At 45.0% G+C, this 24247-nt stretch overlaps 1 long non-coding RNA gene across 1 annotated transcript in view; it reads left to right on the forward strand.

Moving 5' to 3' along the window:
• Positions 1-24247, forward strand: part of LOC126640354 (uncharacterized) — a 136608-nt gene that overhangs the window by 56098 nt on the left and 56263 nt on the right. The window lies entirely within an intron of this gene.

Below are 24247 nucleotides of genomic sequence, written 5' to 3' on the forward strand. Positions count from 1 at the left end.
CCAGCATAGTCCATAAATTACCCTGACCTTAAAGGACTTATCTGGTTGGTGTAATAACTAGGTCTATACACTGGGGTTTTTTCCTATTATAATAGTCAGAGTATTATTTATATGACTGGGACTGAACTATGCCTGAACTGTTAAAGAAGCACTACACTATAAATAAAGAGTATTTTACTGTCCAAAAACTTTAAACCTAGTTCAGGGCATGTTAACATCTGCCCAAACCATCTCACTTTGCTTACTCTCTGCTCCAAACAAGTAGAGAGTGGACAGACAAAGTATGTCCATAAATACTGATATACAGTGATCAGTACAGATATTCAATGTTAGAGGTTCTGTGGGTATTTTGTATTTTGAGAGGTCAGTGGGTGCACAATAACATGGAACAAGATTCCTGGAGCTCAGTAGGAGCTGCTGAATTTTTTTACAGAGCTAGACCATGCATGTTTTAACAAATACATATTTTACCGTGTCATCTAGGTTGATCTGTAGCTAATTTGGGAGCAAAAGGAGTTTTGTTTCTAAAAATGTGAAGGAAAAAATCATCAGTGTTTTTAAAGCACACTGTCCTAAACTTGACACTTGTTAAGAGGTTAAAATGTAAACTCTTGTCAAATATGGAGCACGGTGGCATTTTTTAATTTGAAAATAACCACTTCCAGCCAATCTGTTATTTTTATTGTTTTGGTACTTTAATGGGAGGTCATTTTAAAAGGCATTCATTTTTTTTATTTGCGTGAAAACAGCGTTTCAGAGGGAGTTCCTCTGAGGCATCCAGGGCCTGCTCCGAAGCCCAGATGCTGGGAAGCACGTGGGAAGGGAGGCAGGTGTGGGGTGCCCTGGCTCCTTTCTGCTCTCTGTGCAGAGCCACGCACACCCCCCACTCCCCACGGTGGGGGCACTCATCTCCCCACTAAAGGAGAGGTTTTAACAGGGCTTAAGGAGAAGCCTTTGGCAACGAGCTGTATTGCTGCGCCTCTAGGACAAATGGCCCGGGTTTAACCCACAGAACAAAGGCCCCCAACTCCCAGATTTGGGGTTTATTCGGTAGCTCTTTGCGGGGTAGTTGAGGAATCGTCAGCTGAGGGGAAGGCCTCGTTAAGTGCCACAGGTGATCCAGGTTGAGGCAGTTGATTAGCCCGGGACCGGGGGAGCCCTGAGGCCCTCACGGGGCACGTGCAGCAGGGGCAGCGGCCATTTTGGCTCGTTATGTCTGAGGGACTGATACCTGCTCTCTGTGTTCTGTGGGGCTGATGCCTGCTGTCTGCGTTCTGAGGGGCTGAAGACCTTCCCTGCTGCCGACATGGAAGCGTGGAGCAGATCTTGGGGCTCAAGGTATTGTTCTGGGGAGGGGGTGATGTGAGCTCTTCGCAAGGTGTGATTTGGGTGCCCTGCCTGAGGCTCTGTGAGGGATAAAGTGGGGAGATGCCGCCTGTAATATCTATATCTTGGAAGAAGTGGTACTTTGGTGAAAAATTAATACTGTGAAGAGAAGTTTGACTGCATTGATGTCTCCACCAAGAGTTTTAGCTCAGCAGCTGCAAGGAGCTCAGGGGAGGGCTGTTCCATGTGGGGTCTGCCCTGAGGCAAGGTCCACAGTGGCTGTGGGCCTTCACATAGCACTGAGGGGCTTGTGCACATCAGCAAAGTGTTCCTGGGACGTAACAGAGTTGTATGCTGCAGGTATATTGGAGTACTTGCTATTTCTGTGTCTTAAATATAGGAATCTTGTCCCATCTCTGAAGAATAAACTTCACTGTGTGTGCACAAACAGTGCAGAGATGGATTTGGTGTGGACACAGGTCTGAGCTCTGGGTTATTTCCCTACCCAGAAAAGCTTGTCTTCTGTGGTGAAGACAATATAATAAAAACAGGAGGGCTGCAATTTGCTCTTATTTCTCCCAGCCGTTCCATCTTTGACCTCAGACAATTTGTTCTCCCCTCTGTGTTTTATTTTTCCATTGATAAGCTGGAAACAGTGATGCTTGTCTCCCTGCCTTGTGTGCTTTAGGGGATGGGGGTTTAAGGTTATGTCTTACCTGGTGTTTGCTCTGCAGCATCACCCTGAGCCCTCAGACAAGGCTGAAACATTTGGGTGCCTGTGCACTGGAAACAGAAAACAGCAGGTCTCCTCACCACCTGCTGGGAGTTACAACTGTTAGTTAACTTTTAATACAAGTTAATTTTCAAAGGCTAAAAAAAATGTAATTTGTGGGAATATTCATGCGCGGTTTTGTTTTGCTTTTCAAACCCCCCCCCCAAAAAAACCCCAACCAAACAAAAAAACCCAAACAAAAAAATTCCCCCCCCAAAAACAAACAAATAAACAGAAAACCCCGCACAAAAACCCAACAAAAAAAAACAACAAACAAACAAGAACATCCCACCCCCCCAGTTTTGAAAACAGATCAACTACTGCTTCCTCAAGTGTTTCCTCTCTTTCTCTCACTCCTCCTGACAAACTCACCCCAGGCTAACGAAGGGGAATATGCTTGACAAGGGAAAACACGGAGTATCATGGAATTTATTTTTTTTAACTGATACTTGAGCAATGTACATTTTTGGTTGTTTTGAAACTACAAGCAGCATCTCTGTGCCCGGGATGACTTGTGGTCGCACAAAGCTTTGTTTCATGACATGTCTGGGCCAAAATCTGCCGTTGAAGCTGCATCCAGCCCCTCAGCTGCATTTCCTGTGATGGCTTTGCTGGGTGCTTTTATCATGGCATTAAGACAGGATGAGTGCATGGAGTTTGAGACTCATGCTAGGTTTTTGTGGGTTGTTTGTTGTTGTTTTGATGCAAGAAAGTAAGGAAAAAGATTGATGAACACAGAGCCCTGAGAGGAACCCACCTCTGGGGTGGAGGAAACTGTGGTGTATTTCTTGCCGTCACTTTTCCTGGGTCTGAGTGCTGAGTTGTTACCGGTGCAATTCAACCATCCTTTTCTCACACATTAACTACTTGTAATTCTAAGAAGAACAAGGTTGTTCCTCAACACTGGAATTATTTTATCACACTGGAATGTGTTTTCTGGTCGTATCCATTAGCATTCCAGCATCTTCTGCCTCGTGAGATGAACTCTGATTCTGCATGTTCTTGCCTGTGTGTCTGTGTGTGTGTTGGACTAAGGTGATTATATATTCAGCTGGTCTGGGGAGTTGTTGGTTATAAACATGCAGAACTGTTTTGACTTCAGGCCTCAACACTACAAAAGAAGTCAGGTTTGGAGAAAACCATTTGAGCAATGTGAATTCACCAAGGCAGATCTTACAGGTGGGGCTTTTAATTATTTGTAAATAGAACCAGGCAGCATATCTCTGTTCAAGTATGCATCACATAGTGAAGATTCATCTGTGGTTATGCACTTGGTGGTGTTTAAATACCTGTGATTTTTGGTAACTGGAAAGAATTTATTTTCGTGAAGCAAAGTCTGGGTTACTTCAGTGAGAGACCAGGTCATGGCTCATTCGAGGTTTGCTGTAGTCTTGTCTAAGAAGCTGGTAGTTGTTAATTTATCATGTTTAGGAATGAGGAAGACTTACTCGTTGTGTTTAATATCCTCCATTCCAGTGATGTGAGCAACGAAACTTATGGTTAGCAATTTAGATGCTGGATTTATATCTGTTGCTTGGCAGTACTTTTCCTGCACTAAACACAAAACCTTTCACTTAGAATACTCAGATAGGATCATAATGGCGTAAGTATTTCTTCTGAATGTGACATGGCCACCTTTTGAACTGACCTGGCTGGGAGAAAATGACACTCTTGGTTTCCTTTTCTGCTGCATCTTGTAGAACAAAACCAAAGTGTGTATTTTCCATCTGTGCCGCTCTCCAGCAGAAACATTAACAACTTTTCCCAGGGAACAACTGCCACCTGAAACTGGTCCTAAGTAAATGTTTCCCAACACGTCTTCAGCAGTGAGTAGGGGCTGGACTTTGAGAATCTTGCTTGATAGGAAGTATATTGGTTTCAAATGAATGGCAAAACAATACGTTAAAACCATATGCTCTGATTGTGTCACGGAAATGGCTCTCATTCCCTTCAGCAGGAATGGCTAGACCTGTGTGTTTCTGTCAGGGGGCTATGAGCTGACTTTAGCACTTTCCCAGTCTTTGGATTCATGCAAAGACAGTGCCACAGGGTAGTTCTGTAGCAGTGTGGACAGACTGATTGCCTTGGTTTCATTTCCTTTTGTTACTCCCTTCAATATATCTTTGTGCTGAGCATCTCTTCTCTCTATTCCCTTCAGATGCCATTGTGTTGTCAAGAGACTTTTCACAGGACAATGAGTCACCAAGTCCTCGCAATATTGAAGTGTTTTTGTTTTCAAAAGCTTTCAGTAGTGTCCCCCCTGCTCCCCACCAGGCAGAGTAACACAGAAGTTGCTCTAAGTTATCAGATTTCTCTGTCTGCTCCATTTTGGGTGACACATTTATGGAGAGTCCTTCAACCTGCTCACTTTCCCCAGGCTTGCCGGCATGTTGTGGGCTTGCCTGGGAATATGTTGCAGCTCTGGAGTGGTCACTGATCCTTGACAAGTGGCTCCAAACAGACCTGGGAGGCTGGAATAGGATCTGGTACTGGGTTGCTGTTCTGACATCCAAAAAAGTAGCGGGCGAAGTCCTGGACCTGCCTGAAGTCAGTGGGAATTTTGCCACAGACTTCAGCACAGCCAGGATTTCACCCAGTGTATTTCCCAGCCTCCCGCTGCACGAGGTCAGGCTCTCATCGTGGTCCCCCCATGCTCAGCCATTTGCTGAGTCCAGTGCAGTCTCTCCTTGTTCTTGGTATTCAGTGGGAATTCTTGCCTGCCCTTCCCGGGTAGGAACCGGCTCCGGACCGATCAGCGTGGCTCCTGCTGCACGTGTAGAGGGGGGATTTGGAGGCTGTGGAGGTGTTTACTTCTTGCAGAACACTCACCCCAGTGGGGATTTTTTTGGGGGTCTTATTTCTGACAACTACTTCTGGAGCTTGCTACATGTGCCGAATAAGAATTTGACCTTTGCCACAAACCTTAACTCTTGCAGAGCATCTGCATGTGTTAATGCCTTTTTTTCTATAGATATACTTGATCCAAAAAATATGGATTCTGGAATTTGGATGCAGCTGTAAGTGAAGGATCTGGCTTGGGAAGGGGTGTTGATCCTGCCTGGTCCATGAACAGCCATTAACTGTCTCTTTCCCTGCCTCTTGGAGACGTTCAGGAGGGCCCATTTGTAGGGTCATTGTCCAGGTCTCCCTGTTGGTTTCTTTCACAATATTGAAAATGCAATTTAAAAAATTTTTACTTTGACCAAGAAACTAGAATCAAACCAAACCAACAAAAACAGGAAAGTTCACTTGAATTTCTGGGATGGGAGCCAGTTCTCAGCCACATGCTGGAACTGCATTATTTATGTCCTTATTTATTGACTACACTGGCACCTTGAGTTCCCATCTTGGCCTGAGGCCCTGTTGCAGTGCATGTGAGAAGCATGACAACAGTGAATCCCTCACTGTGAAGACCATACAAGACACAACAAACACCAAAAAACCCTCATTCTATGACTCCCATTTTACGTACTGGGGCTTCTCTTTGGTGTCGTTGCACAGAGAGATGAGAGAGCAGAGGAAACCCCAGGTGTCCTCCTGCATCCCAGGTGAGGGCTTTAGAGACAGTCACAGCTCCAATAACAGTCTCTCCTCTCTTCTCCTTCGTGAATAAATCTCCTTCCAGTTTTCCCCCTGTATCCAGCTCTCCATTGTCAGAAGCAGTGCCACCTCTGGCACCGCGACTGAGAGGATTAAGGAAAGGGCAGCATCCCATTCCATCTTTCCCTGGCTTCAGTGGTTGAGGGAAAATGTTAGTATTACATAAAAATAGTTTCTGGAGTTGAAGCCAATTTATTTCAGTCAGGCTTCAAATACATTGGAGAGAGAGAAAAAAATAGACATGAGTTATTCTGGGTCGCAGTTGGGAATAGTATTTCCTATCGCTCGGGTACCTGTCATTTCTTCTCCCTTCTCTCTTCCCCTAGGGATTTCAATCCCTCTCAACTCAAACTAGTAAGGTCTGAACTTGGGTTTTCCCTAATAATGAAACGCAATACCAAATCGGGAAGCTTCTTGAAGGGCTCATAAGGGAGGTGCACAAACATCTGGTTGACATTTAATCTAGAAATGTCAGGTCTCAGCATTTCCAACCCAGGCTGACAGCTCCTTGTACACCAGAATGTACTTATTGAGGAAATATAGGGAAGAGGTAGATCAGAGACCAAATATTAAACTGGGAAAAGAGTTTTTTTGAAACAAAAAGGCAGTGTAAGCTCTATCCACAGATTCTATCTGCTACACTCAGGAGCTTGTCATTGTCCCAGAGGTATCCTGTTAGTGCCCTGGACCACACCAGAGTTCTCGGTTCAGCGAAGGGTTTGTTGAGAGAGATGCAGAGCTTGCATTCTGCTGGCTCCCAGGATTATCAAAACCCAGCTTAACAGTGCTTTCCATCTCCCCAGATCCCAGGCCCTGGTTAAATCAATGAAAATTAAATATCTGCCTGGAAAATGCACTTCTTACTTTGCTTTGGAGACCTGGCTTGGATTGAGAAAATCAGGCTTCAGGTCTGAGTGAGAAGCTCAGGAAGAATTTCTCTGTCTTAGAATAGGACAGAAGTCCTCGGTGCCTTTAATTCCTTCTGACGCGCCTCATCTTAAGGAGAGAATGAGCAGATGTTCACATGTTATTCCAGGTGAGGTTTCACCCTCTACCTGTGACATAACCAGATTTGTGTTACTGTACTCTCTGACCTCGCATTCTCCTGGCTCTTCTCACTGCTGCTGTCACAGGGAGAGGACATTTCTTGTACTGCAGGCAGGGATGTCACACACCATGTCCGGATCTGATGGTGATTCTTCATTCCTTAATTCAGACCCCCTGATGTGCTGTATCTGGCAACAGCCATCAACACATCTCCTTTTCCACTGCCCACTCTCCTTCCTTCAGAAAATCTTTCTCCTTAATGGGGTGTCCTGGTCCCGAGTGAAATAAATAATTGCTCATGTCTGATTTTCTTCTACCCAACATCCCATAGTGTAATGTTGTGTTACTTATATCCAGCCACAGTAAAAACAGCAGACAGGCTGTTTTTGGAAGTAAAGATATGGGGTCTGATCTGGTTTTTATTGCAGTTGGTGATCAAGTTCTCCCTTAGCCATGTGTGAGTCATGAGTTTTGCCTCACAGCATCTCATTTGCACCGGTGAATGTGCTGGGTTAAAACAAAGGTCATTAGAAAATGTACCCAGGAGGCTACAGCCTGTTTAAATACACATTAAGGGATGTAGTGTTTGAGGGAAGTGTAGTTAAACTGAGCCAACCTGAGAGGGAACCATGTCACCACCGCTTTTAAAGGATGCCTCGGACTCTCTGAGCCTTTGTTTATTGTTGGCTGATCAATAAATGGGCTTGGCTTCGCTCTGGCAGAAGTGGTGGGGTGGAGAGAGGGATGAAGGGGGAATAGGAACAGTTTGTTTCAGGAAACAGTTTTGTGTAAGCTCAGCTTGTAAGAATCACAAATTGAAAAGTTCACATGACTGGAAGGCAGAATCTCTTGGCTGTGAGCCAGCTAGGGAAATGAGTGGTGTTTGCTGGAGGAGCTTAACCCCACCTGGGGACAGGAGGAGTGGCTGCTGGGGAGATAAGCTGTGCTCTGTACCCTTCTGAGCGTGTTTCTGCCTTTCTGAACCCGCACTGCTGCCTCTCCTCCTCCTGAGGAGGCTGGATGTGTTGGTGCTGGGGGCTGTGGGATGAGCCTCCCTGTCAGCTGGAGCCCTTGCAGACCCACAGTGCTCCTGCCTGAGCCTGGGCTGGGAAAGGCAGCGGGGTGATGCTGCCAGCTCTGCAGAAAGATGGACCTTCCCCTGATCGTGATTATCCCCTGGTTGCATGAGGGATCCCATTCCTGCTCCTGCAGGAAGAAAAGTTTGAAAGAGAGAGAGAACAGAGGGACTGTTCCCTCTCCTTGTCCCCTGGAGGGTGAATTATTTAATTAGATACAAAGGCTGTTACAATCAAAAGATTAAATTGGAAACCTGCTTGATTTATAATGGCCTCCAGCAAAAGGGGGAAAAGAAATTCCAAAAAATATTCAGTTTTAGTTCATATCTTTCGGTCTTGGACAGAAAAGAAAGAAAGAAACAGGAACTAACTTTCCTTTTAAAATTTGGTTTTTGTTTAAAATTTTTACTTTGGGATTTTGTTTTCATTACACTCACCAAATTATTGTGTTTAGCCAAACCTCCAAAGTTAAAAAGAATTAGAAGCTAATTACAGAATGTGGAAGAAAATGTTTTGTTGTTGGTTTTTTTTCCTTTATATCTTCACGAACTCCTTAAAAAAATTTCCCAAGTGAGATACATTTTTAATATATGTCAATAAAACGAGATATATCTATCTCTCTAACTTTCACACAAAATAATTTTAATTTTCCAATCAGTGATATTCCAGGTATTGGACTGGGAGCATTTTTGGCTTTTTTTTTTTCCCCAAATTCCATGTATATGTCAATACATGATTCAGTCTGACAAGTCCAACCTGGAAAAGTCACATAGACCCAGGTTTACATTTGTTGGCAGAGTTTGGATGTCTCTTGATGGGGAGCTGGGTTGAGCCCCAGCTCCAGGCACTCTCTGCCATATGGAAGTGTTTGCAGATGCCTGTTGGGGAATGTAGAGCTGAGCCATGGCTCCACATCGAGGAGCATTGCTGCCTGCTGAGCACGTTTGGAAATTCAGCGTTTTAGTTGAGTCAGATATCTATTTTCTAAATCCAAAAAAAGAGCATAATTTGGGACTTGGCTCTGGTGGAAAGTCATGGAGAACTGGCTTCCCAGACGCCCTTTGTGACACTGAAAATATCTTTCTGAATGACTGAATTCAAGAGTTTAATGTTTGACATATGGGTTTTTATGGTGTTGGCCCAGATTGCTTGTATAGAGAAATTGGAGGGTGGGTGTCCTGGGCTGGGGCCAAAAGGTAGAGCTGGACAACCAAATGGCAAGGTGTCCCAGGCAGTTGGTGTGTCAGCACTTGGTGCAGCCACAGCATTCGGAGCCTCTGGACACGTGCTTGTCCCACCACACTGTCCTTGCCTGTCTCCACGAATTGCACGTGGGAAATGCCACTCCAACAGCAGGAACCCCCCATCCTTGCACTACCCCGTGTGCTGAGCGTGCTGTGTTATCAGGTATTCATCTCTCACACACTGCGTGCCGGTGGTGTAACAGCTCTGTGCTGTACAGGTACAGCCAGGGACACTGCCGGGGGGTGGCACGGTGGGACAGGGACTTTTTGCAAGGGCGTGTGGTGTCAGGACAAGGGGGAATGGCTTCCAGCTGACAGAGTAGGGTTAGGTTAGATTAGGAAGAAATTCTTTACTGTGAGGGTGGCACAGGTTGCCCAGAGGAGCTGTGACTGCCCCATCCATGGAAGTGTTCAAGGCCAGGCTGGATGGAGCTCTGAGCAACCTGGAATAGTGGAAGGTGTCCCTGCCCATGGCAGGGGATTGGAGCGAGATGATCTTTAAGGCAACTTCCAACCCAGGCCATTCTGTGGTTCTATAGTAAAGGTTTCCTTGGTTTGTGAATCCTTTGAGATGTTTCTAGAAGTACCACCTACATATATCGCTGGACAGCCTTGATGTACTTGTGTTGAAGGTCCTTTTGTGGGCTTCAAGTTTGCCAATATGTGTTTGGTGTAAAAGCTGCTGGTTTAGAGCGACCTGGTAACCTGTGAGGAAGCTGTCCTTCAGGAGTCAGCTGCCTCGAGCCTGCAGCACTCGAGCAAATTGTTTGCTTAAATGAAAAAGGACTCCAGAGATGATGAATAGATAGCGAATACTGTTAATGCTGCTGCAAGAATATGCCTGAGTTAATTTGCTCCTGAAACCAGTGTGGAGCTGGAGAAGCACCACCACTGATGTCGTGCTTGCTCATGGCTTGCATAATCAGAGGTGGTTTGCAGCAGACTTAGCAAAAAGGCAGAAGAATGAAGAATCAGACCTCTGTGGCTAAGCTGCCTGAGCAAGGCTGGGACTGGATACAGCTCTTACATGCACAGGTACCAGGATATATATCTGTGGAAGAGCCCCTACAAGTTTTCACACTTGTAAGATTTCCACCCTTTTGGAACACCTAAACTTGTGCTGTTTGGCAAGATGTGCAAAATCACCCTGGATTGTGCAAAACCAAATGGGGGGGTGCTGTTTGTGTCTGCTGGAAAGTATTTAATCATTTTCCCAAAGATATCCCCCCTGATATGACTGGTAACAGGATGTTTATAACAGAGATAAGGCGGGGATGAAATCCTATCCCTCTCTGGGAGCTAATAAAAGCAAAGATTTGGAATTAAGTATCACTTTCTCTGAGCTGCACACGAATGAGGAAATGGGGTCAGAAGGGCAAGCTGCAACATTGTAGGCACTTTATCTAAAACATAAACATTACTAGAGTGCATTCTGGCCAAATTAACTCTCTCAGATCTGCCATGTTAGCATTCCTGTAGTACTTAAGCCTGCCAGCTTTACTGCTCCGCTGACTGAGGGTTGAACTCCAAGTTGGGGTTGACACTTGCAAACAGGGCTCTGAGTGGGGAGGTCTGTTGAACCCTTCTGCAGTTAAATATCCTCCAAAGAAATGCCAGTGTCGTTGGGAAAAAAAAACAAAAGGGGGGGAGGAAAGGTGGGGTGGAGTTAAAGAAATATGATCCACTCTACTTAATGCACAAACCCCTGAAAAGCAGAGTTTTCTTTGCACAAGCAATAAAAACAGGACTATTTGCTTTGCTACTGTTCACTGCAAAGCACTTGGATCCGAGAGGCTGGGCTTGAAATCCCAGCCCTCCTTCAAGGCCAAAGTGAGCCTTTTCATACCACACTGGGTGGTTTAGCCCTGGGTGATGTCAAAATCTTCCTAAAATCGAGTTGCAGCTTTGGGGTGGGAACACTCTGCTCAGTCAACATCATCTCCGTTTAAGAGATGTCACGCGATTGCTGCAAGATCCTATTGTGCCAGGCAGTGTCCACATGGCTCCCACAAAACCAAAAGGACAGGAAGCACATGCTATCTCCCTACCTGTCACAAGGGACAGGCAGAGCTGATGTTATCTCCCCCATGAAGGCAGAGGAGCAAAGGCCTGGAAAGAGGAGGAACATTATGAAAATTAGCACCTCCCAAGGGTCAGCCGAGCACTTGGGAGTTAAGTGACTTCCCTGCTGGGGGGAGGAAGCAGAGGAGAGCAGAATGTGCTCCACACCTTTCCATGGAGCAGATGGCTCCCTGCAGTAGTTGTGGGCCTCAGCCAGGAGGGATGGGGAGAGCTCCACTCCCGGGCTCCTTCCAGGCCTGGCTGCAGCTGGTTGAGTTTGGAGTATCTGTTCCACTTGAAATGCTGCTGTGTTTTAACTTTTTTTTTTAAGTTTTCTTTCTGAGTCAAGATTAAAATAGTATTTTCAAAATGTACTGGGCAAGAAACTTTCTGCACCTCTTACAAAAATCAAACCGTGCCAGGCGCTTGGAATGAAAGGACTCCTTGGGCTTGGGGCTTTTTTTGAAGGAACAGATCCTCAGGATCCCCTAAATATCTCTGTGGTACTGACCACTTTTCTGCCTTCCATTTTTCAAAACCCTGAGGTGGTCCTAAATATTCCATCTTTCTGGGATCCCTAGGAGTGTTGTAACAAGGAGGTTGATAGGGCTGGAATTGCCACCTCCAGGGCAGTGTGTGTATGGTGAGGATGGCCTGGAGGTGCAAGACTGAGGAGACCTTGTGTCCTCACAGTTCCCTCTGTAGGCACCCAAAAAGCTTGGCAATTCCCCTCAGCCCAGCAACGTTGTCTACAGTGGATTATCCCAGAACCTGTCCTGGCTATCAGAGGAAGGATATCAGTTCATAATTCCATCTGTAAAATGGCCTTGTGTCAATAAAATGAGATTTTGTGATTATAAAATAATAACCTCTGTTCTCACAGAATTATGAGCTGCAATGGCCCAGAGTTAAATGAATTACCCAGAGTGCTACAAGCAACTGGAAGAGACGCAACTCAGAGTCCCAGTCTCTGCTTTTAAGACACTTAAACTACCTTTTTTCCCAGCTCCTTTCTGAGAAACCTCTTGAGTTTGTAAACTGGTTAGTTTTTGTGTTGTTTGTTGTTTTTTCTTCTATTTAAAACAATCGCTTGAATTCTTATCATAATTCCTTATCTATGGCAAAGAGCAGTGTAAATACCTGGAGTAAACTCCCAGCTCTGCTGGGAACAGCTAGTCCTTGTTAGCTGCTGGTGGTTTATGTTGTAGATAGCACAGTTATCTGAGGAGGCTTTACACAGCCCTGTAAAGCCATCCCTCTGTCAGCTGAGGGCCATCCAAGTGCTGGGGGGGATTTGGCTGCTGGAGCATCCCCTGATGGGGCAGCAGTGTTCCCTGGCAAGGTGCATCGGCAGGAACTGAGATCCTCTGGAAATCTGAACTATGGTGCTGTGAATTAGAGGGGAGTGTTGTCTCCAGTGCCAGCTGCCAAAGGACTGTGCTGCCAGCCTACTCCTGTCTCAATTTTATTTCCCCATGGACCAGCTTCCAGCTGGATCCCAGCCCTTTCAGAAAGGGGAGGAGACCGGAGGCTGTGATTTGCTAGAAATCATAAATAAAAGGGAAAGTGGGGGTGGGTTAAAAGAGTTGGAAGAAGTTACTCAGGTAGTATATGAAGCCACGTCGCTGTCTGGAGATGCTGCTGAGCATCCTGGGGGGTAGGACCAGTGTAAATCTATCCTTTTCCTCATGCTGTTCCCTCTGATACTCTGAATCCATGTCCAATTGGTCATTTCAAAAACTAAAAGGCCAGTGTGAAGTGCACAAGGAGTTCCTAAGGTCTAAAATGATGCAGTGAAACTGCAAATCTTGCAGGGTTGGTCATGGGCTGTGTGACAAAGCTGTCAGTATTTGGGAGGAGTCACCAACAGTGTGTTAATCGCCAGGACTCACAGGGATCTCGTTGGGTGAGATCTGTTCCCCTTCCAACACGTTCCTTTCAGTTTTCTTTTCAAACCACAATCAAAACTCTCCTGTATTTTGTTTGAGATTTGAACCAGCCAGTGGTTCACAGATTTCACATAAAGGGCTTCTGTGCAGGGGATTGTACATCCGTTAAGCTACACAGAGCTGGTCTCCTTTCCTGATCCAAAGCCCCTGGGAGGAGCCAGTGGGGTTTCCACTCCAGGGAAATGGAGTGGTGCTGGTGTTCCTGACTGTGCCAGGGCTTTGGGGTCCCACTGGGGAGCTGGATGAGGCTGCTCAAATGGGGAGAGCCAGCCAGGCTGGGGAAAAAGGCTTTATCCCTTTAGCCCCAGGGCCAGGGCAGGGACTCCTGACACATGCTTGTGGAAGAGGCCACCTCCTGCCTGTGGTCCCTCAGGCCATGACATGTCTGGTGTATTCTGGGCTCAGTATCTGGTGCTCAAGGTGAGCCTGGGGAATGCAGTCCTGTGTTACATCAGTTGTCTTTGTTAAAGTACCTCGTATTTTGCAGCCTCTCCTTTAAGAGGAGATTAAAATAGTCGAGTGCAGCTTCCCAGCGTGCCTGGAAGCTGTGTGCATGGTGAGGTCCTCATGCGTTGGTCTCTCTGCTCCCTGCCTTCCCTCTCCCCAGGGCAGCTCAGTTCCCCATTTGGACCCACGTGGCTCTGAGGTGGCACAGCAAAGCCTTGCTGGGCTGGGCTCAGAAACACCCTCCCTTTTCCACCGCCTCAGAGGAGCTGTCAGAAAGCTGTCTTGGAGCTTGGCAGTGCTTTGGGTAGGAAGCCAAGCTCCATGTCTGAAAAAATCAGTCCAGCATCCTGATAAATAGGTCTGTCTGATGGTGCTTCTAGATTTGGGTTTCTGTTCCTTGTTGGTTGCACAGGAAGGTTTGAAAACATGCACTGAAGAGACCAGCAAAACATAAATCTGAATTGTGTAAAATGTGCAACCGGTAAGGCAATCTCATCCCTCAGTGGCCAAGTGAGGATTTTTGAGTGCCTTATTCTGGCAAGAATTAATACCCTTTTATAGCTTCAGTGGATGGGTTTGCACCAGCTTAGCCCAAGTGACTGAGTTAACATGCAGGTCTGCAAAAAAAATACTTGGATTTATAAAGTATCTAAAAGCATTGTGCAAACATCATAGTTTAATTTAACTGGGGCTGTGTTGCATGACAGGTTTTCTGCCTCGCCATCTTTTTGCAGCAGCAGTGGGGTGTGTTGGTTTGAGTAGGACTTGCAGATGTTTTTCTCTCCTCTTGAACCATGTTCACGAACAAGTTAGTTTACAGGGGTGGAAATCGTGTGGAAAGCTCTCATTCTAAGCAGTGTTGGAAATTATGTGTTTATTAATTTAAAACCATGTAGGGTACCGTGGGTTTAATGGAAATTGTGAAAACTCAGTGTGAGGTCAGCTGAGATCAGGCCCTGAGGTCTCACTCTACCACAAGAGTTGAAGGCTTGGGTAGTGCTTAAACATTTCCCTAATATTCTCCAAGGGGCTTGTCTGTAGGGACTTTAGAGCAGATAAACTTCCCCGAAGGAGGTTTTGCATCACAAGCTCCCTCTTGCACTCCTTTCCTGTGTTTTTTCCCTTTTTGCCTTTTGAAGTGGAAACTGTATTCGTTTTCAAAGTAGATATGTGCAGTCAGCAAGGATGAAAATGAAGGTAACTGTCAGAAATCCTGCCAGAAGGGATTTCTCCACTTTAATTCCTGCTTACATTATTAAGACAAGTAAATTATCTTTTCATGGAATGTTTCCTTTTTTTCTGGAAACACTACTGATAAATGATGTAATATTTGAGGCCCTTCTCCGCAGCTGTTGGAAGCCCGAAGTTTCTGTTCCCTTCACCACAAGAGATCCCGATGCCAAGTAAAACCTGAACCTGACTTTCATGATGAAATGTGATGGTATCACAGGGGGAAGCAAGGAATCTACAAATATTATTCTGAAAGTAATGGATTGATTGAGCTCTTGTGTTTTTTCCTGTGTGTTTTTAGGAACCTGCCGTTGTTGTTACAGGGATTAGGGAAAAACCAAGCGGGGTTCTGGAATGGTAGCTGAGAGGGGCTTTCTCTAGCTGTGACCCGAAATACTATTTTAAAAACACCTTGACAGGAACAAGCTATAGCTGCTGTGTCAAAGCAGAAAGCTGCTATTTTTATCACTGAAATTTTAGCCAGTTCTCAAGAGGGGATTCCTTTCTGTGCTGCTTTCAGATTGTCACTTTGAAAACTCAGAGGACTTGTTTGATATAATTTAGGAAGATGGAGCAGCCCAGGCAGAAAAATGTGATCGACTGACAGGATAGTGTAGTGCCTCTTTGTGAGAAGGGATCCCTTTTCTTCTGGTTTTTATCCTCCCCTAAGCTGCCCACTGAAACTTGAATAGCAGAGGCCACTTTTGCTCCATATCTAAAATAAATTAGGTCAGTTGTTGACATTTTAGCACAAGTAGCTTATCTTAGGGGTAAGAGCTGCTTAACCCATTGCAAGGGGGAATGAATAGTTTTCCCCCCAACCCAACATAAACAGTCACTGGACTTTCCAAACAGTGTTTGGGAGGTTCTCTTGACATCTGACACTGTGCAATTCACTACTCTTGTCAGGTGAATAGGTTTGTTCCTGGTGACCAACACCAGTCTGTGCTGCACTGGGAGTGGTGTCTTACTGCCTCTGCCCCACTCCTGCTCCTTTCCTCCATCCATGGACAGAAGCTCCAACTGCCCAGGAATCGTCTCTGCCCTGCTCAGGGGTCTTACCCTCCTGCTTCAAACATCAGGAGAAAGATTATGCTGTTTAATCATTGTCATTGGTTGGAGTCTCCTTGTTGGTGTTGTGTATCTAAATAAGCAACCTTTGAGGGGAAAGTTGATTTGTTAACCCACAGTATTTTGAGCTGTGATGGCCACAGAGGAATTCATAGGTGTGGGGTCACCTGGTAATTCTCATATTGACACGAGGAGAGAGTCAGCCCATCTCTGGCTGTTGATCGTCGTGCTGAAAGGATACCCCTATGCCATCCTCAGCATCCCATCACTACGTGTGCAGCTCTGTGTTGTCAGAGGGACTCTGTTGGGAATTTCAGACCAGGATAAAAGTCCATGAATAGTGTGAATGTTGGATAAGGACCCAAAGTGACCTCTTCTTGGTACTCTGTTAATCTTTATTGTTGCTCTTTGAATCTGTTCTTCTGAGCTGTGCTTATTTCAAATGTGCATGTTAAACTTGAGGGTAATGCAGAAGGAATAGCTGAATTTTAAGGGTTCAGAGCTAGATAAGTTTTGTCAGGTTAACTAAAAAATTACCCCAACTAGGCAGAAAAAAAAATACTATTTTTCTCTGGTACATACACAAAAGACCTTCAGGTTCCAATCCAGACAGACCTTCCAAAGTACTTGTTTATTTGAGCACTTATTTTCAGTAAGAAAATGTCACTTGTATGGGTTCAAGGAGGAGGGGACAGGTGGTTATAGTGATGGGCCTCTGAGAATATCCAAATCCCACCTGTAGCATTCAGTATCCTACTTCAAAAAACAAATTGCTGCCTGAGTTCAAAAGCAGAGGCCTGACTTCCCAAAGCACCAGAGTGGGGACTTCTGGCCATTGATACCCTCGAGTTCCTGTGCTTTGGGAAATGTGTGGTCCTGCAATGTACTGGGGAGAAATGAAATACTAGAGGAGTGAAGTGTGTGTGATTCACTGCAGTGAGGGAGCCTGACTCGGGCTGGGGTTTGGAGGCTTCCTGGTGTGACGGTGCTTCCCAAGAAAACCTTACGTGTTGTAGGTGGAGGCGCTGCTGGAAGGGCACGAAGTCAAACTGTGTTCAGCAGCGGGCTTTGATGAGGGCAGGATCCCTTCTGGAGACATTACCTAACCTTCTGCTTTCTGAGTTCCTGGGAACTGCCCAGCTAAGGACTAATGGGACCAACCAGACACAGGCACACACCAAGAATGAGTTTTGCTCAACACCTGGGGCCAAGGCCTCAGCTGATGGAAATGGGCAGCAGTGACACTAAGTTAGTTTATAGCAGCCCCAGATTTGGCCCAGGAATAGGATTATTTTTCTGTTGAGAGAGGTGCTAGCAGTTTGCAGGAGCTTGTTATTAGGAATGGGCCATCTATTTCAGAGGAAATTATGGAGAAATAACAACCGCAGAAACTTAAATTAGTTGTTTTTAAGTTATAAGAGCATAAAATAATAATATCTGACACCACTAACCGCTATTCTTTTTTGCACTCCTTAAAACTTCAGCTGGGCTTTGCCAAACCAATTGTTTCCAAATTCTGTCAAAAATATTGTCCTTGGGCAGAAGGCTTGCATGCTAAATTTCAACCCAGAATGATTTTTATGGCGGGGTGACAGAAACCTTGAAAAGGGGATTTATAATGAATACAACCTTAACTACTGTGAACAGTGCTGCAATTCTCATTAGCTGAGCTTTTTTTTCCCCTTTTTTCTCAGAATTTGGGAGGGTGGGGCTGGCCATAGGAAGTAGTTGAGTTGTGTGTACACTTCTGTCATGGCAGGAAAGGAACTCGGCTGCTTCATTTCCCCTTTCATCCCTGGACATCTGTCTGGGTTCAAAGATTCCAAAGCAGTAGGATTTTGGGATGGTTTTCTGTGTCCTGGCTGTGAGCGTGGGCAGCGGGTGCAACTGTGGCATGTGAGCTGAGAGATTTCAGCAGCAGGAGTTAACTCCTGGCATCCTCTCCAGTGAGGTTTATTCACTGGGGGATGTTGGAAAGGCTTTGAAAACAAGCCTCAGCAAAGAAGGAGGCCGAGGGGCCAGAGGATGTGCCAGGTTTGTGTCCTGCTCAGCTTTACTGCTAAACCCCAGATTTTGGGTTGTGGGAAAAGCAGGGAGACTCCCTCTCTATATGTTAAACACCAGGTGCACAGGGTTGGGAAGTGGGAGTGGAGAGCTGGCTGGAGGAATTTTTTTGTGTGTGTGTGTATTTGGACTTACGTTTCCCATGACCAGTGAGTGCAAGTCACAAAAGTGGTGCAGGTGCGTCCTCCATTTTAAGATATTTCCTGAAGGCAAAAACCAATCAAACAAAAAACCCCTTTAAAACCAGTTTGTAATAGAAACAGAGAATCTTTCTAGCTGCACGTAGCCCTGATATGGGATTGTGACCCTTCCTTGAAGTTTCACTGTAAATACCGCCTTAAGTATCTAATTTATAAGGCTGGGACCTCAGCAATGGTGGTGACAACTTCATGGAAACCAAAAGCCCTAAAATAAGAGATGAGTTTTGGAGTCCACTGGGTCTCCCCAGGATGGTCTCCTGGGGTTGGAAAGTGGCACATGCGGTGAGTCACGTCATAGTCATCCCAGAGTAGAAAACAAACCCGTGTAAAAAGTCCTAGAGGTCTTTTATCTTCGCTTTCCCAAGCCACAAGTGGTGCAATCTCCACATGGCTTGCTCAGATTGCTTTTGAAAGATGAGAACTTCTGTCCCTGATGAGAGAGGCAGAATAGGATTGAAATGGCCCTGTTAATGAAGAAACCATTAACGATAATTGACCTGGCTGGAAGCGGTTCTTGTGGTGCTCCTCTTGGTGCCTTTGGTGGGGAGGGAAAAAGATTTTGCTGAACCTACAAGATCTTTTCTGACTTTAAAGCCAGTGAAGTTCATTCAAGATGAGGAGAGAGGCTTCCTCCAAAATGAACATCCCAGTGGGCAGCTTCACTGTGCATGTGCTTTGCAGCAGGTGGCTTGAAATGTTTTGTCTGGCTGCTGGCACAGTGATTTTTAGAAGCCTGAATTGTTTTTTCCTGAATTGTTTTATTGGGGTTTTTTAAATAAAATGGCTTTCTTCATTAATTAAAACTATATATATATGTATATATGAGGATCTTAATTAGTTGTTACCCAGCTGAGGAGGAGGCAGATTGTGTTTAAAGACTGAGTAGAGTGTCATTGCCCAGCACTCAATAGCTGGGTATTTCTAATGGGTTTAGGTAAGAGGAGACAGGGCTGGGCCAGCTCTTGGCAGCCCACTGTAGGTTGTGCATACTCTGCTGCCATCTGGCTTGCATGGGATCCTTCCTCCCTGCCTTGGCAGTCCAGTGAGGAAGCGTTCCTTGCCTCTCTTCTGTCACTGCCTGGGATATCACTTCATGCAGTTACATGCAAATGCTTGCAAATATTACCCCTCTGCCACAGTGAAGCAGCTCCCATAACCTGGTACAACACTGATGTGCTCAGTCCAGGAATTGTGATTTTTTAACTTTTTTTTTTTCAGCTGGAAATAGTCATTTAATACCTACTTTTCAGCAAATTTCTGTCCTCATGGTTTGACCTGCCATTTGGGGGTTTGTACATCTGCTTGACTCTTCATGAGGCCAGCTGAGGAGAAAACACCTGCCAGCACAAACATGTCAGGTACACACGCTGTGTCTGGACACTTCTTTTGGATCTCCTTTTCCATCTGCCCCATGTTTGTGTAATCCAAAGCAAGGGCTGCACCAAGCCAATGCAGGGCAAGGGGAAGGGAATAAACAGTCGTGTTTGTTTTCCATCCTCTTGCTGTCAGATACAAAGAACAACTTCAAAGCAATACATAACTAAGTTAGGTGATACACCAACAATAATTAAAACGCCCCTGCAGGAAGTCATGTCACTGGAACAACAACTGCCTCAGAAAGCAATAACAGTTTTTTGCCAAAGGCATGTGAAACTACTGTACTAAAAAAAAAAAAAAAAAAGAATTGGCTCTTGCTTTAATCCATCCCTATCCAGGACAACTGGACCTAATTCTGAGACTGTGCTGGTTCCAGTGGGGTTGAGTTAAAGCACAGACTGACCATGGCAGTGGCCATCTCTGGGCAGAGCTCAGCCTCTGTAACTCCCTCACACTCTGCTTTTATCAAATCCTGTGTCACTCACCTCCTCCATCCAGGGTTCTGCCCCATGGGGAGCAAACCAGGACCCTGCACTGTTGGGTCTATTTACAAGGGCCTGGAGTGACAGGACTGGGGGGAATGGATTCAAACTGAAAGAGGGCATGTTTAGGTTAGATATTAGGAAGGAGTTCTTCCCTGTGAGGGTGGGGAGGCCCTGGCATAGCTTGCCCAGAGGAGCTGTGGCTGCCCCATCCCTGGAAGTGCTCAAGCCTGGGTTGGATGGAGCCCTGAGCAACCTGCTCTGGTGAAAGGGTGTCCCTGCCCATGCCAGGAGGTTTGGAATTGGATGATCTCTAAGGCCCAAACCGTTCTATGATTCTATGAGATGCAGGCAGAACTTGGGGCCAGCAGAAGGGGGGTGTGACCCTTGCCCAGAGGAGGGTGGTGAGGTGCCTTTGTGGCACTCTGAGTGTCTGTGTTACAAATTGGTGACATTCAGGGGGAAATTGCAGATAGCTGCCCACCATAAAGCACTGTACTGGTGATGACTTGCTCAGAGGCAAAGGCATCCCTGTCTGTGCCCAGGCTGCTCACTTCAGCATCATACCAATTTGCTGGTGTCTTTTTTACAAACAAGACCCAGGATCCACTAAAGCCAACAAAAAGACCCTACTCAGCTCTGGTTCATATTTTTGTACGTTTCTCATCACTAGAAGAAATGGTCCTCTTTTAACTATTGAGGGGGTTTTTAATGTTAAATTCTACACTCCCTGTGTAGCTTCCTTCTGTCCTCTGTGCTGCTTCAGGTGTCAGTGCTCTCCTCAGCACTTTCTTCTTTTTTTCCTTTCTCTTTTGTAGTCAGGATTGGAAAGAATGTTGCTGAATTGATTAGGAAGTTGAATTTGGAAGACTTTGCTTTAAAAGCCAATTTGCACTCCTTTATTTAGTGGAAGTGACTTGTTGAAGAGATCAACCTGTAGGAAAATGGAAAAGCAGTTGCTGCTTTATATTTTATTAAAGTAGCTTAAAGTATAGATGGTTAAAAAAAAAAAAAAAGAAACCAAACCAAAAATCCCCAACCCCCTGAATGCAGGTCACTTTGAAGAAAAGTTATTCAGAGCTTGAGCAATAAGCCCCAACAATGAAGTTAAGTTACAGACAAAATCCATGTTTTATCAATCAACTGCTACTTTCAAGTTTGACAGTTTTTGTAAGCAGGAAAATGTCAATTACAGAAGATATTTGAACCTGTGGAAATAACCCATGGAAACACAAAATGTCTGTTCACACATCAAAATGATCCAGACTCGAAGGAAGTTAAAAACCAGAATGCACTAAGGAATTATCTGACGGAAAAATGGAAACTTTGTTATGAATTTTCAAGAAATATTGGCTAATTAATTTCTTTGGTGAGTTTATAAGCTTATTTAGGATTGGAGAAAATGAGGTAACTTCCCTATTTTTCCTGATGTGTAACAGCTATGGAAACACTTTGAAATGAGTGTCCCATCATTATGAATTCATTTGGTCATCCTTTTAATAACAGGGATTGTACTCAGGCATTTTATGTGGACGTTACATCCCATCTCCTTCAGGTGCTGCATGGTCACTTTGCTGAGCACTTGTCAGCTGGGTCTTGTTAAATTCCCATTAAGGAAGGAAGAGCTAAATACCCAGCAAGAAAACTGAGAGGGGAAAAAAATCTGAAAAACACGTAGGCTCAGACCTGGAAAATTAGTTTTTGCAGAGCAGAAAATGTTCTGTATAAGCAAACAAAACACTGAAATTTACTGTTTTACATCCCTGGCTTCAAAAATTGTTGGGATCCAGGTTCTGCAAAGCAAAATGAAATGTATGGATTTGGTGCTCATGTTTTGAGCTTTGGAAAGTGTGTTAAGCCCACCTCAGCATTTCCTGGGGCCGAGAAGGACCGTCCACGTGGAGGTCTCGTAGCTAGTAGCAAGTTTATTTGGATTTGAGTTCAAATGTTGCAGCGTGTTGCTTTTAATTTACGAGTTCAGCTGAACAAATTAGGATGATTTTATATCTGCACAAGTGCCCGTGTAGTGTTTTGAAGCTCTTTTACTGGTCTGATGAAAATAAGCAATCTCCCATTAAAACTCCAGCTATATGAATGCTAAATTAGTGCCCAACATTATATAGTCAAATGAACTTGTCTCCAGCAGTGAGAAATACAGCTTGTTGCTTTTTAATATATCTGGGAAAATTTCTCTTTTTTTTTCCATGGAACATTTAACATTAAAGACTAAACATTTTTAGTCTAACCTGGAATTTTTTCAGTGTGGAGCTGAAATGGGAAAGTTTTCAGCTAAAATCTTCTTTGTGTTATTGAATTTTTTAATACTACTTCTGTGAAGTATTTCCTTTAGTTAGACAATATATTTTCTGTCTAAAATCAGGAATATTCTACAGCATAATTAGGAATATTTAGTTTATGGGGGTAATTAGCTAGATGGGCTGAGGACCCTCATGCTGGGTGGGGGCCAAGCATCACTGTTCACCTAAATCTGCCTTTTTTTTTTTTCCTTTTTGCCTCAAATTTCCCTCATGCCAAGGGAGCAGTATTACAAAATCTTTGGAAACCCCCAACAGCTCAATGCTGCATGAGTAACTGAGCATTAAACAATTAAAATACCGTGCTGTTAACACCAAATACCATTTCTCAATGAAATTAAGACATTCCTGAAATGAAATCCTGACTGCCCAGTATATAATTTCTTTCATGCCGAGCTGGGTGTTGCCTGGGCTGTGCTCAGTGCCCTGCCAGCAGCTGGAGCTGAGGTCCAGAGTGGGTCTGGGTGGGTATTGTAAGGGTTGTGACACAGGACTGTTAGTGCTGTGCCCACCTATTCCTTGGGCTGGAGAGAGTGATGTTCCAAAGGCTCTGTATTGGATACACCTGCAGCAGGCACTTCCCAGAGAGGCTCTTGGAGCTCTTAGGGGAGAGGAGCAGCAGCCCAGCTCAGTGCTCTACATCAGCCTGCCTGGGAGGGCGATCACAGGGCCGCCCTCAGCCTCTGGGTGACTCGAGAGGTGACTCAGAAATCATCTAGGGAGCCTTGGGTTGATCGATGCCAGCAGATCTCTGCCACGCTGGGAGCTATTAAGTTGTATCCTGAAGTAAAATATCACTTGGGCTTCTCACCCTCAGTGAGGGAGATGGATCACCCAGTAGGATCAGGAAGACATTGTGCCCCTTTGCTCTTCCAGTGGTGCAGCTCCACTAAGCACCATCTCCCTTGGTGTATGCCTGGGTGTTCCAATGAGGAGGGAACAGCCAGGGCTGAGCACTTGCTGGGCTGCTCAGCTGTGTGAGCAAAGAGCCCTCCCATGCAGCAAACTCAAGAGCTCAGCAGATGACCTGATTAATGGGGTTTACAGAACTAACCCCATCAGGTTATGAAACATCCCTGGTCCTTCCTCCTGCCCGTGGTGATGTTACTTAGCCCTTGCTGTCACTGAGTTGGATGCACTGGAGGCTGTAGCTGCCCGGGGAACGGACTTTTTATGATCCCAGAGCACCAGCTCAGATAGTTGTCCTAAAGTGAGTTCCAAGCAAGCAGCCTGACATCATTGGATACCATTACTGACACCTGTTTAGTAAACAGTAAAATTACATCAGATCTTTTCAGCACCAGGTTGTTAAAAGAGAGCTCAGGCACAGATGTAACCTCCAGAATGAATAGGAGAATTCATTAGGCATCAGGGTCTTTAAACTCATCAGGCTTAAATGCTGATTTACCTCACACCATGGCTGTTAGCAAGTGATTTAGTGACAAGGGATTGACAAGGTACATTTTCCTGGAGGGCACAATAAATAATTTTTTCATCCTGAAGTGTTTCTGCAGAAATGTTTATGTATTTGAGTATTCAAAGTTAATTAATTTTCAGTAGTTAGACAGAAGGTGCTTTTTTTAACGACCGACAAAAATCTTGTGTGAGTTCATCTCTTTTTACAGTATTATTTGGTGGACTTTTCCTTCATGATCTAATCTCACAGTGGAAAACCAAATAAAGATGTATTGGTAAGCAGGAATGAGTTCATTAGTCTGCTAAGCTGGTGTTATAGATGAAGACGATGCTTTCACATTTTGGAAATAATACTTTTCCTTGGATTAAGAAGCCACAATGCTCGCATTGAACTAATCAGTGCCATAGTTGGGTAGACCATCAGTATGATCTTAGCTGACTTTCTGACCTGTTGTTTCTATTGAGAATGGAAAAAAGAAGCCTTGAACTATCCTGGTTGTCTCACGTTATCAGTCCATTAATGTTAAAAGTTGTTCGCTGCCATCTCTTACAGTTGTTTGTGGTTTTTTC

This window comes from Myiozetetes cayanensis, unplaced genomic scaffold, assembly GCF_022539395.1.
Source record: "Myiozetetes cayanensis isolate MyiCay16 unplaced genomic scaffold, myiCay2020 scf2-11, whole genome shotgun sequence".
Taxonomy (NCBI): Eukaryota; Metazoa; Chordata; class Aves; order Passeriformes; family Tyrannidae; genus Myiozetetes; species Myiozetetes cayanensis.